This window comes from Pelodiscus sinensis, chromosome 12, assembly GCF_049634645.1.
Source record: "Pelodiscus sinensis isolate JC-2024 chromosome 12, ASM4963464v1, whole genome shotgun sequence".
Classification (NCBI taxonomy): Eukaryota; Metazoa; Chordata; order Testudines; family Trionychidae; genus Pelodiscus; species Pelodiscus sinensis.
Window position 1 is genome coordinate 1,520,714 of NC_134722.1, and position 11,748 is coordinate 1,532,461.

The following is an 11,748-nucleotide window of genomic DNA, read 5'->3' on the forward strand; positions in this document are numbered from 1 at the left end:
CCCATTTGGGAAGGGACTCCAGTCAGGGGCTGTAAGGAACTCAGGTCTTGAGCAATTCGCCCTGAGTGGATGCCCTCAGTGGTGCCCAGACCCGGCCCGCTCCGCAGGGCTGGCTTTAGGAAGTGTGGAGCCCAATTTGAACCATTTTGAATCCCACCCAGGATTTTTTGTTTAGCAAAAGAAAAAAAAAAACCACACACACAACAAACCTCAACCACATACAAATAGAAGTAGATCTGATCAAAATGTATATCAATATAGTTGAACATTTTCAAACCAAAATGCCATCCTTTATTATGCAAAATTTTACACAAAATTAAAACAGCTGTCTTAAGTGTAGGTCAAATATTTTCAATTGCAAACTATCCAATTTTTTCAATAAAGTTTAAAGTTTGATTTTTAAAAAATTACCAGAGAGCGTTGCAGTTTTCTGTTACATTGATTTACTTTTTAAATAGCAAAAATGGAGTCTTTGTTAAGAAAGTGTCAGTTCTGTGGTCAAATTCCAGTCCTTAGTGATTTCAGCACCAATGATTTCACTAGGTAATATGGTACCTCACCACCATTGCATCCTTTGCAATGCCCTTCAACACACTGCCTGCCTGCATGTTGAGTCCCAGGTCAGTCTACACAAGATTTTATCAATGATTTTTGCTCAAGAGATCACTGAGACAAGACAAGGACTCTCAATTGATTCTAGTCAGCTCTGCCTTTAAACACTGAACGTAAAGTGTCAGATATAATTGAGGACTCCCAAATAGACTCTACACAACCAGAAATAAAACCTGTTTCCATCTTCTGTGACTTTCAATTAGATGTGACTCACTATCCTCTGCTTAGTGTTCAAGTTATGGTAGACTCTAAGCCAGGTCATATTAAGTTCAGGTCTTTTACCTTTTAATCATACAATATGGATAACAACATTTCATTCTCCCAGCTCCAAGTCTTAAGTGAATTTCAACCCAAAAGAGCCAAAATTGATCACCTTGACACAGCAAGTATGTCTACTGATCTCTGTGGCAAAGTAGGTTGTCTATATAAATAAGATCTGCTTGTGAAGCCTTTTCCTACAGTTGATTAACAGATGGCAGTAGATAGCTCATTCAGACCATTGGCTGATAATAGTTAGTCACCCTGACCAGTCATTACCCATAGTCATGGACTCACCCTACTCTCCATTGTCTCTATGATTCTCTGATGACCTGAGACAAAAAAGGAGGGTGGAAAAGGAAACTGAAGGGAGAGACCTCTCTAAATTCACCAATCAAAGAGCAGTATTGCCAACCCAAAAATCACAAGGAACGCCTACACAAAATTATGAGAATGGTCTACAAATCATAAGACTTTTTAAAAATAAAACATGTTGGATTTTTATTGGCCTTTTGTTTCTTGAGTATTTAAGGTTCATGTTTTAAAGCTTTCCACCTTAGCTGTAAGGCCCAGAAGTATAGAGAACTTTTTTTAAATGAAAGCTGAGATTCCTACATAATCAATTGACTCCAGGGCCTTTAGAAAAACACCAAATGTGTTATGAATAAGGCCGACTATAACCAGGAGGCAACCAGACAACTCTCGAACACCACATTTTACAAACCTCTCCCCTCTGATCCCACCTTGGACTACCAAAAGAAACTACACTGTCTCCTTAAAAGCCTCCCCACAGCTACTCGGGAACAAATCCTCACAGAATCACCTTCTGACCCCCGACCAGGATTGTTCTATCTACTTCCCAAGATCCATAAACCTGGGCACCCCGGACGTCCCATCATCTCTGGTATTGGCACGCTCACTACTGGTCTATCCAGCTATGTAGACACTCTTCTCAAACCCTTCGTAACCAATACCCCCAGCTATCTCCGAGACACTACTGACTTCCTAAGGAAATTACAAAACATCGATAACCTCCCCAATAATACCATCCTTGCCACCATGGATGTAGAAGCTCTATATACCAACATCCCACATGAAGACGGATTACAAGCAATTAGAAACACTATCCCAGAGGACACTACTGCCAACCTGATAGCAGACCTATGTAACTTTGTTCTCACCCACAATTATTTCCGGTTTGAGAACAACTTATACCTCCAGATCAGCGGCACAGCCATGGGTACACGCATGGCCCCACAGTATGCTAACATCTTTATGGCTGACCTAGAACAACGTTTCCTCAACTCCCGTCCCCTTTCACCCCTCCTCTACCTACGGTACATCGATGACATCTTTATGATCTGGACACATGGCCAAGAAACACTGGAGATATTCCACAGAGATTTCAACAACCTACACCCCACCATCAACCTCAGCCTGGACCATTCTACACGAGAGATCCACTTCCTGGACACCACCGTACAAATCAACAATGGAAAATTAGACACCACTCTCTACAGAAAACCCACTGACTCATACAGTTACCTACATGCATCCAGCTCCCATCCAGAACACACCACACGATCCATCGTCTATAGCCAAGCCCTTCGATACAACCGCATCTGCTCTAACCCCACTGACAGAGACCAGAAGCTTCAGGATCTCTACCAAGCATTTATAAATCTCAACTACCCACCCAGAGAAACAAAAAAGCAAATTGAAAGAGCCAGACGAATACCTAGAAACCATCTACTTCAAGACAGACCCAAGAAAACCAACAATAGAACACCACTTGTCATCACCTACAACCCCCAACTTAAACCTGTCCAACACATTATCAAGAAACTACAGCCTATATTGGAACAGGATACCATACTCAAAGAGGCTCTGGGAGACAGACCCATAGTCTCCTATAGACAACCACCTAACCTCAAGATGATTCTTACCAACCACCACAGGACATACCACACTAATACCAACCCTGGTACCTTCCCTTGCAACAAACCCCGTTGCCAGCTTTGTCCACATATTCATTCTGCTGATACCATTATTGGACCTAACCAAGTGAGTTATAAGATCAAGAACACATATTCCTGCGCATCCAGAAATATAATCTACGCTATCATGTGCCGAAAGTGTCCGTCTGCTATGTACATTGGACAAACATCTCAGACACTTCGCCAAAGGATTAATGCCCACAAAACAGATATTAGACAAGATCACAAAGAGAAAACAGTTTCTTGCCACTTTAACCAGAAAGGACACTCTCTAAATGACTTAGCCACCTGCATTCTGCTACAAAGACCTTTTACATCTGCACTTGAAAGGGAATCCTCTGAACTGTCATTCATGTTAAAATTCGACACTTACCAACAAGGACTTAACAAGTCTTTGAACTTTCTCACCCATTATCAAGACAGTTTCCCCAATTATCACCTGTAATACCATTAACTCACAAACATCCCACTCTCCCTACCTTTAATATCAGCAATTCACAGACACTTACCTTCCTTCCTCCCCCTTCCCACCCCCCCGCATCCTCCTTCTGTTCTGCAATGTGATTTGTCCTTTTCATATTTGTTCATTTTTTTTAAATTGTATCCTTTGGTATATATGGTTGTGACTACTTTCTTCCACTATTTGATCTGAGGAAGTGGGTCTGGCCCACGAAAGCTCATCATCTAATAAACCATCTTGTTAGTCTTTAAAGTGCTACATTGTCCTGCATTTTGCTTCAACTACCCCAGACTAACACGGCTACATTTCTATCACCAAATGTTCTGAGACTCATGGTAAAACAATGGAGGAATTCTTGTGAGCCCATGCTTTGCCCACAGTATACATTTAAAAAAAACCAATATCTTCTCCACTAAACATCCTAATGAGATACTGCAAATGGTCAACTGAATTCAACAGCTCCTGATATGAACAGGTATCAACCTAGTTTTTCATATTTGAGATGGGTTACCAGGAATCATACATGACAATATGAAATCTTTCCACTGTCAAGTCAGCATATTCACAAAGCACCTATAATTTTGATCCATGCATGTATTAGATAGTGAAAGAGAAAGGATGGGAATTAGTGTAGATAAATGTTCAAATTTCAAAATAAAAAGCCTGAAGGAATTAGGACTGGGCTCCTATATCTCACGTTCAGAACTGACTAGGACACTTATGACCAGATTTTCAAAGGTGTGTAAAGATCAGATAGATATCTTTGAAGATCCGAGTTGGCAACTGTCTCTTTAGGAGCTTAATTACCTTTGAAAATCTGAGCTTAGATTTCCAAGTTCAATTTTCAAAAATGACTTTAGTCACTCAAGTTCTTTTGAAAATTTTAGAGAGACAAAAATAGACAAAAGGCAGTTGATATGGTATTCCTTTTAAAACCGTGTAACATCTATTTTTAACTAAATTTGATATTATTTTTTCTCCCAGGGTCAACTGACCCCTCCGGCCCCCCTCACTACTCCACTTCCCCCCCTCCTGCAGATCTATCATCTTATGCATGTGCAAGATCTATGAGAGCCGTCCCATGAATCTGCAGTTAGTGTCTATGGAGCCTGCTTTTGAGTGGTGTCTCAATGTTGCCATGTTCACCTCCAAAGAGGGGGTTTCCCAAAGCAGGCCCTTGCTGCAGACCCCCAAGGCATCCACAGGTCCAGTCTCCTTTCAATGGGCCCACTTCCCAGGGCTCATTGATCTTGGATCTGGCTTCCATCCCCTCTCCAACCTTTGCAACTGCCCAGAGGTGCTCACTTTCCGCCTTATCCATTCCCACCTCATTCACCCCACAGGCACAGTCTCTGCCTCACTTGTCCTAGGGACTGTTGTACCAAGACGTAATACAAAGTTTCCATGTAAAAGGTCTCACTACAAAGCTAAAAACTTCAATGAGAGCATGACTAATACAGAGACATGTCTACATCTCCTGCAGGGAGACACCCTGCCTGCCTCCACCCCTCTCCCCCAGAGTCTACAGCCCCATTGCAATGTGGGGGAGTGGAAGGAAAGAGTCTGAGGCCCATCAACGGGACTGAAGCAGTCATGAGCAAGCCATGCCCGGGAGTCATTCTCCTGTCCATTGCTGGTGCAGTGTTGCTTCAGGCACGCTGAAATGCAGTCACCTCTAGGGTGGGCTGGACAGCTGTTTAACCCCTGCACAAGGTTTCAGGCAGGGGGCAGTGCGGGCTGCCTTCCTGTAGAGCCCCCATCAGAACTACAATGCCATCCTGGCTTAGGAAAAGAATAAACAGGAGGACTGGAAATTAACCCACCCAGTCTCACGTCCCCTAGGCAGGGAATGAGCCATCTACATTAGATCCCAGCTGGAGTATCATGTCCAGTTCTGAGTGCCACATTTCAGGAAACGTGGAGAAACTGGAGGAAGTCCAGAGATCAACACAAATGATGAAAGGTCTAGAGTAGATGAGATATAAGGCAAGGCTGAAGAAATTGGCCTTGTTTGCCTTGGAAAAGAGAAGACCGAAAAGGGACATGAGAGCAGCTTTCAAGTATCTAGGGGTATGTCTACCCTTGCCCCCTAGTTCGAACTAGGGTGGCTAATGTAGGCATTCAAACTTGCAAATGAAGCCCGGGATTTAAATATCCCGGGCTTCATTTTCATCTTCCCGGCCACGGGCAGTCAGTTCAAACGAAGGGGATTTAAAAATGGCGCCCGCCCGGAAACATGCAAATGAAGCCTGGGATATTTAAATCCCGGGCTTCATTTGCAAGTTCGAATGCCTACATTAGCCACCCTAGTTCGAACTAAGGGGCTAGCGTAGACATACCCTAAAAGAGTATCATAAGGAAGAGGAAGAAAAATTGTTCTGCTTGGTCTCTGAGGTTAGGATGAGAAGCAATGGGCTTAATTGCAGCAAGGGAGGTTTAGGTTGGACATTAGAAAAAACTTCCTTCCTGTCAGGGTGGTTAAACACTGGAATAAATTGCCTAGTGAGATTGTGGAATATCCATCACTGGAGATATTTAAGACCAGGTTAGACAGACACCTGACAGGGATGAGCTAGAGCAACTCAACTTTGGAAGCCCCAGGGGCCACATTGATACTTACAGAACATGCTGCGGGCCTCAACTTAAGTATGGTTGCATATGCAAGCAAATATATACAAATACTTCTCTCACACTGACAGGCATGAATACAAAGATTAAGGCAAGACTGTGCAACACAAAGGCCCCATTTAAGTCAGTTCTGCTGATATTAATAAAATGCAATATTTACCCAATTTCTACCCACATGACAGCACTTTTCATGAGCAATGACAGTCTAAGAATTTAACTACTAAAACATGTATCAACAGAAGATCATTACACTGACTACTTTTTTGTTTTGGCTCCCACTCGCGGGCCATGTGTTGATCCCCACATAAACCCAAACTGCACTGCGGGATGCAAACAAACTGGATGTGGGCAGCATACCAAGTTATTAATAAATATTTTACAAACCTTTACCTTTTCTCTGTGTTGCCATGTCTCCTCTCCTTGCTCCATCATCTCCCCTGGTGCCTGCTGCCCCCCAACTTCTCACCCTCCTCTGCTGTCCTGACTCCTGCCCTTCTCGCTGCCCACAGCCCTCCTGCGACCTGCCCCCCTCCACCAGCCATTCTCTCCCCCCTGTGCCCACTCCTCCAGTAGCCCCACTCTGATCATGTGAGCTACCCCTCTTCTAACACCTCCCTCTACACACCTGCCCTGCCTCTCTCCTCAGGCGCTGGTCCCTCCCCTGCAGGTGTCTGCCCTTCTGCTTCACCCCAGAATCTCCTGGCACCTGCACCTTCCCTTACTGCCCCTGCCCGCTTTGCCCTCTTTTTCCCTGATGCCCACCCCCTCACTACTCTCTGCTCCGTTCCCCTCCTGCCCCTCTGTGCCCTCACACGACTTGCTCCATCCCCACCTTTCTCATGCCCACCCCTTTTTTCAAGCCTTCTCCCAGCACCTCCCCCTTCAGCCCCCAACGCATTTCCCCTCTCCTTCCTCTCCCAGCATCACCCTGTCCTCCCTCCCACTGACACCTCCCCTCTTGCCCTTTCCCTCACTGTCTGCACTTGGCCCCCTGGCATATGTCTCTCCTCCACCCTGTCTCTTGATGCCTTCCCCTTTCTTCCCCCTCAGCACCTTCCCCCAAGCACCTTCCCCTTCCCCTCCCCCTTCCCCTCAGCCCCTTCCTTTCCCTTCCTTCCGCTCCCCTCCTCTCCCCTTCGCCTCCGCCTCCGCCTCCGCCCCTTCCCCTTCCCTACCTTCTGCCTTCCACGTTGCGGGGCCGGAGTCTGCGCTCAGGCCCCGGAGGCTGAACCCGGAGGCAGCCCCGCAACCTGCCTCCAAAGAGTTTTAAAATCCCGGGCCGTGACGTGACGTCACGCCCAGGTGTCCTCCCCACCCACCTGCAACGCGCATGAAAGCAGCAGCAGCAGCAGGTGAGGGGGAGCCGTGCTGAGCCACGCACAGCAGGGATGGTCCAGGGCCGAGGAGGACGCTCTGGGGGCGGAGTGGGAGGATGCACGGGGGGGCCAGCAGAAAGGGTCCGGGGCCCATTCCAGGAATTGCTGGGGGAGAGACCCAGCTCCACATATTGGTGGAGCAGGGCCCCCGGCTCTGTAACTCGCTGGCACTTCCGGGTTCAGGGACGCAGGGCCCCCTTAGGCGTGGGGCCCGATTCGGCCAAATTGGCTTAAGGCCGGCCCTGCCACTCCGTCACACAAATGGCAATAGCCCTATGGAAGCTTACAAATCTAGACCGCTACTGGTCAGCTGGGAAGAAATTCAGAGTGGGGAAATCTACAATGTGGATTGCTGTGATCTAAGTAGCCAAGTGTCACATTATTAGATTTTAAGCGGAGCAGCCAGATCACTGCTGCACCCACGGGGGGTGGGGAGTTTGCCCCAAAGTCTATACAAAGGGGACCGTGTGAGCTGTCAAATGAAAGCTTATGTTCTACTGATTCTATGTATGCTATTCATGTACTTGTGTGATGTTTGCATGTGGAGTTACGAATATGGACTCTGTGCTGGTATGTGAATGTTCTCTGTCTGAGATAGAGCCATAGGCCTGGACTGCCTGTTGTAAAGAAGGAATGCCCAATGAATGACTATGCTAATTAGCACGGCCCCAAGAACAATGGCACTCAAGGTGGCCAATACACACCTGAGGAATGCAACTGGAAACATGCAACCAATCAGTATCTAATGGCTGCTGGCATGAGACACACGGATAGATCACCTGACCATGTGACCCACTCCAGCTTGGAAGGTACCAGGAATGGTTATAAAGTGCCATGAGGCGGACTCCATTTTGTCTTCAATTCTGCTACTGATTCTAGATGCAGTCTTGCAAGGGATAGGGAGCCGGGAAGGATTGTTGACTCATCCTGACATAGGATATACACCAGAGACTTATAAGATAGCAGTTTATAACATCTCTGCTGAGAGCCTGCATCAAGAACTTGGTGATTGGTGCATGTAATGTATTCTCCTTAATAACCTTTCTCTCCACCTTTACTCTTTTTTATTAATAAACCTTTAGATTTTAGATTCTAAAGGACTGGCCCAGCGTGATCTTGTGGGTAAGATCTAAAGTGTAAATTGACTGGGAATCTGTAGCTGGTTCTTGGGGACCAGGAGAACCCGTTCGGGGTAGGTGAGATTGGGTTCTATTACCCTTCACTTGTGTGTAAGGCCCGGGGCTGATTGGGGCACAGGGAGAGCTGGAGTGTTTGAGGGGTTTTGCTCATAAGCCTTCCTGCTAGCTGGATTGGCAGCTGAAGCATTCGGTGTAACTGGTTTGTGGCCTATTTGGGAAAGGTCTCAAGTCCAAGGATGTAAGCAGCCCTGGTTTAGAGCAATTCGCCCAGACCTGGCCCAGTCCATCACACCAAGGCCGTCAATATCCTTCTGCTACAAAGGACAGTGACTCTAGGAAACATGCAGGACATAATAGAGGTTCTCTAACTGCAGTGGTGTCACAGATGGTATGCACACCCCTATCTTGGCACTTCACCTTGCCAAAGAGTACATGAACTGCAAAGGGTAGTTCTCAATGGTGCTCCAGGTGCTGGTGCATCACAAGGACTGTTTCACGGATGTCAAATGTGAGATGGTTGGGAAAGGTGGATGACACACTCATCTTTAGAGACTCCAGTCTCTTCAGAAAGCTGCAAGATGGAACTTTCCTCCCAGACTGGAAAATTACCATGAGACGCATTGAAATGCCAGTAGTGATCCTTGAAGACCCAGACTACCCCTTGGTCTCATGGCTCATGAAGCTGTACACAGGCAGCCTGGGCTACAGTAAAGAGCAGTTCAATACAAGTTGAGGAAGTGCAGAATGGTGGTAGAATGTGCTTTTGGATGTTTAAAGGAAAGGTTTCACAGTTTTTTTACTAGGTTAGATTTCAGCATAATCAGCATTCCCATTGTTGTGGCAGCATGCTGTGTGCTCCATATCTGTGAAAATAAGGGGGGAAACTTTTATGCTGGGGGGTGGAGGAAGGCAGAGTGCCTAGCCACTAATTATGAGCAGACAGACATTATGGCAATGAGAGCACATCGAAGGGCACTGCAAATGAGAGAGGCTTTGAAAAACAGTTTTGTGAAAGGCCAGACAGCAATATGACAGTCATGCATGTTGTTCTTAACAAGGTGCCCCTTGCATTAAGTATGCTGTCCTATAAACCATGTACCCCACCATACACAGACACATACACTCTCATGTGTTAATAAACTGTTTCACGGAGCCCCCACTGTGTAGACCAATTGGCCGCCATAGATCACACCCAACTGCCTTAACTCACTTGTAGTGTGAGTGATTAAAAATTTGAACTCAGCAGAAGTGCCCCCATCAAGGCCTGGCAGCGATACAACCTGTGAGGAGGGGATTGTCTCCAAAGTTATAAATGGAGTGGGATGGAGTGGGGGGGGGTCTTTTGTGACCATACCCTGTCACAGACTCATTGTTTAGAAAATCCACCTGATGCGGTTAAGTTGGAGTTAAACTCCTAATGTAGACCAGGCCTAAATGTACCTTCATGTAGTGTCCTAAAGAGATTCACCATATTTTCTTTATTTTTGGACACATATAAAAGACCATAAGGGCCCTGGTTTGTTCCATGATTCCACAGCCAGAGTTCAATCCACTACAGCAAAAAGCACATTAAGGACAATGATAGTACAGTATCTTGAGGCAATTTCTCTGTCTCCTAAAAAGAGTAATCAATGAAATTTATAGGACTAACCAGAGGCAAGAGTAAAGATTAACTGTAGCATTCAGCTTCTTTGTTTACTTTGAGTAATGGGAAGTGGGCATATCACTTAACTTCTGCAAAGAGTAGTTGGTTTACTTTTGTACAACACTTTGAAGATGTGAAAAGGTGCATAGGACATAAGTATAATTATTCTTGATCGTTAACACAGTAGCTACCAACTGCTGAGTACAGTATAAACATGAAGGAAGATGTAGGACGGTTTCTGCTCCAAGAAATGTACAGTCTTAAGAGGGGACCATTCATGATTTAATTGCAGTCAGTTTATTTCGGGTGTATCAACATAAAATGGCTGCAAAACTCTGATACAGCCATCCCAAGGAAAACCTGCAGTGCACAGTGCCTCGCTAGTAGGCACCAAGACTGTCTAAATGGCTCTTCAAGTACAACAGCCCACAGTTTAGGCACTATACCAGTGTTTCTTAAACTGTGATCTGCGGCACACTGGTGTGCTGCAAGGCAGTTGGAGGTGTGCTGCAGAGAAAAACAGAACTCAGAATGGCTGCCCTTAAAGGGGCAGGCAACCTTTTTTTCTCACTAAGTTTTGCCTGACCCTTTTTTTCCTCAATAACTTCCCCCCTGACCTTTTTTTTTTTTTTTTTGATCACCCAAAAATCCTTGGTGTTCCTCATAAGGACAAAAATATTGTTTGGTGCTCCTTGGTTTAAGAAACACTGCACCATGCTGAAGGAGGCTGCTAGCAGAAGCGTGCAGAGGTGCACTCCAGCAGAGCTATATTTAAATGAATGGAGATGGCCTATCTCCTAGGGCTGGAAGGGACCCTGACAGCTCACTGAGTCCAGTCCCTGCCTTCGCAGCAGGACCAAGCGCCATCCCTGACAGATGATTGCCCCAATGGGCTCCTTGAGGATTGAGCTCACACCCCTGGGCTCAGCAGGCCAAAGCGCAAACCACTGGGCTACCCCCCCCCCCGACTTGCGCTCGTGCTGGGTAGCCCTGCCCCCGCGGCCCTGCCAAATGTTACCTGCTAAGCAGGACGCCGCACGCGCCCCTCCCGGGCCTCTCAGCAGCCCAAGGACGGGGCACAAGGTAGCACAGTCTTGGGGCACTTCAACAAATGGGGGGGGCTTGGCCTGTACCGGGATCAGGAGCGGGGGGGGGGGAGGTGAAGCCAACCCCTCCCTGGCATCTCGCCAGCCCTGAGCCCTTCGGCGCCGGGGGCCCGCGACCGAGAGGGCCGGACCCGGGCCAGGCGACGGGGCGAGCCCGCTGGAGGCCCGCGCTCAGACCAGAGGCGGGGGCGTGTGGGAGAGCCGGGGGGGGGGGAGCGTTACCATTCGTGCCGCAGCGGAGAACGGGGGCTGTGACTCCGCGCGGGAGGCGGGAGACGATTCCTGTCAGGCGCGTGCCTGCTCCCCGCCCGTCGCGAGCTCGGCAGGGCCTCTCGCGCCTGAGGCGTTTCGCGCCCGACTGACCCTCTCAAGATGGCGACGACGTGCTCTCTGGGCAGAGGCGGGGGCCCACAGGCCGGACCTTTCCAAGATGGCGGCGGCGTTTTAGCGAGCGGGGCGGTGCTTCCGGTGACCTTTCCAAGATGGCGGCCATCACGCCCGCCTGCCGCCCTTCCCAAGATGGCGCG

General features: G+C 47.4%; 1 protein-coding gene across 3 annotated transcripts in view; it reads right to left on the reverse strand.

Annotated features, from left to right (window-relative positions):
• The window catches only part of ZFHX3 (zinc finger homeobox 3), a 1,230,042-nt gene extending 1,218,468 nt beyond the window's left edge, over positions 1–11,574 (reverse strand). For all 3 annotated transcript variants that reach the window (XM_075939761.1, XM_075939759.1, XM_075939760.1), the window contains exon 1: positions 11,444–11,574. The gene's annotated coding sequence lies outside the window, so the exon portion shown is untranslated. The remainder of the gene's footprint in view (positions 1–11,443) is intronic.
• Between the last annotated feature and the right edge of the window lie 174 nt (positions 11,575–11,748).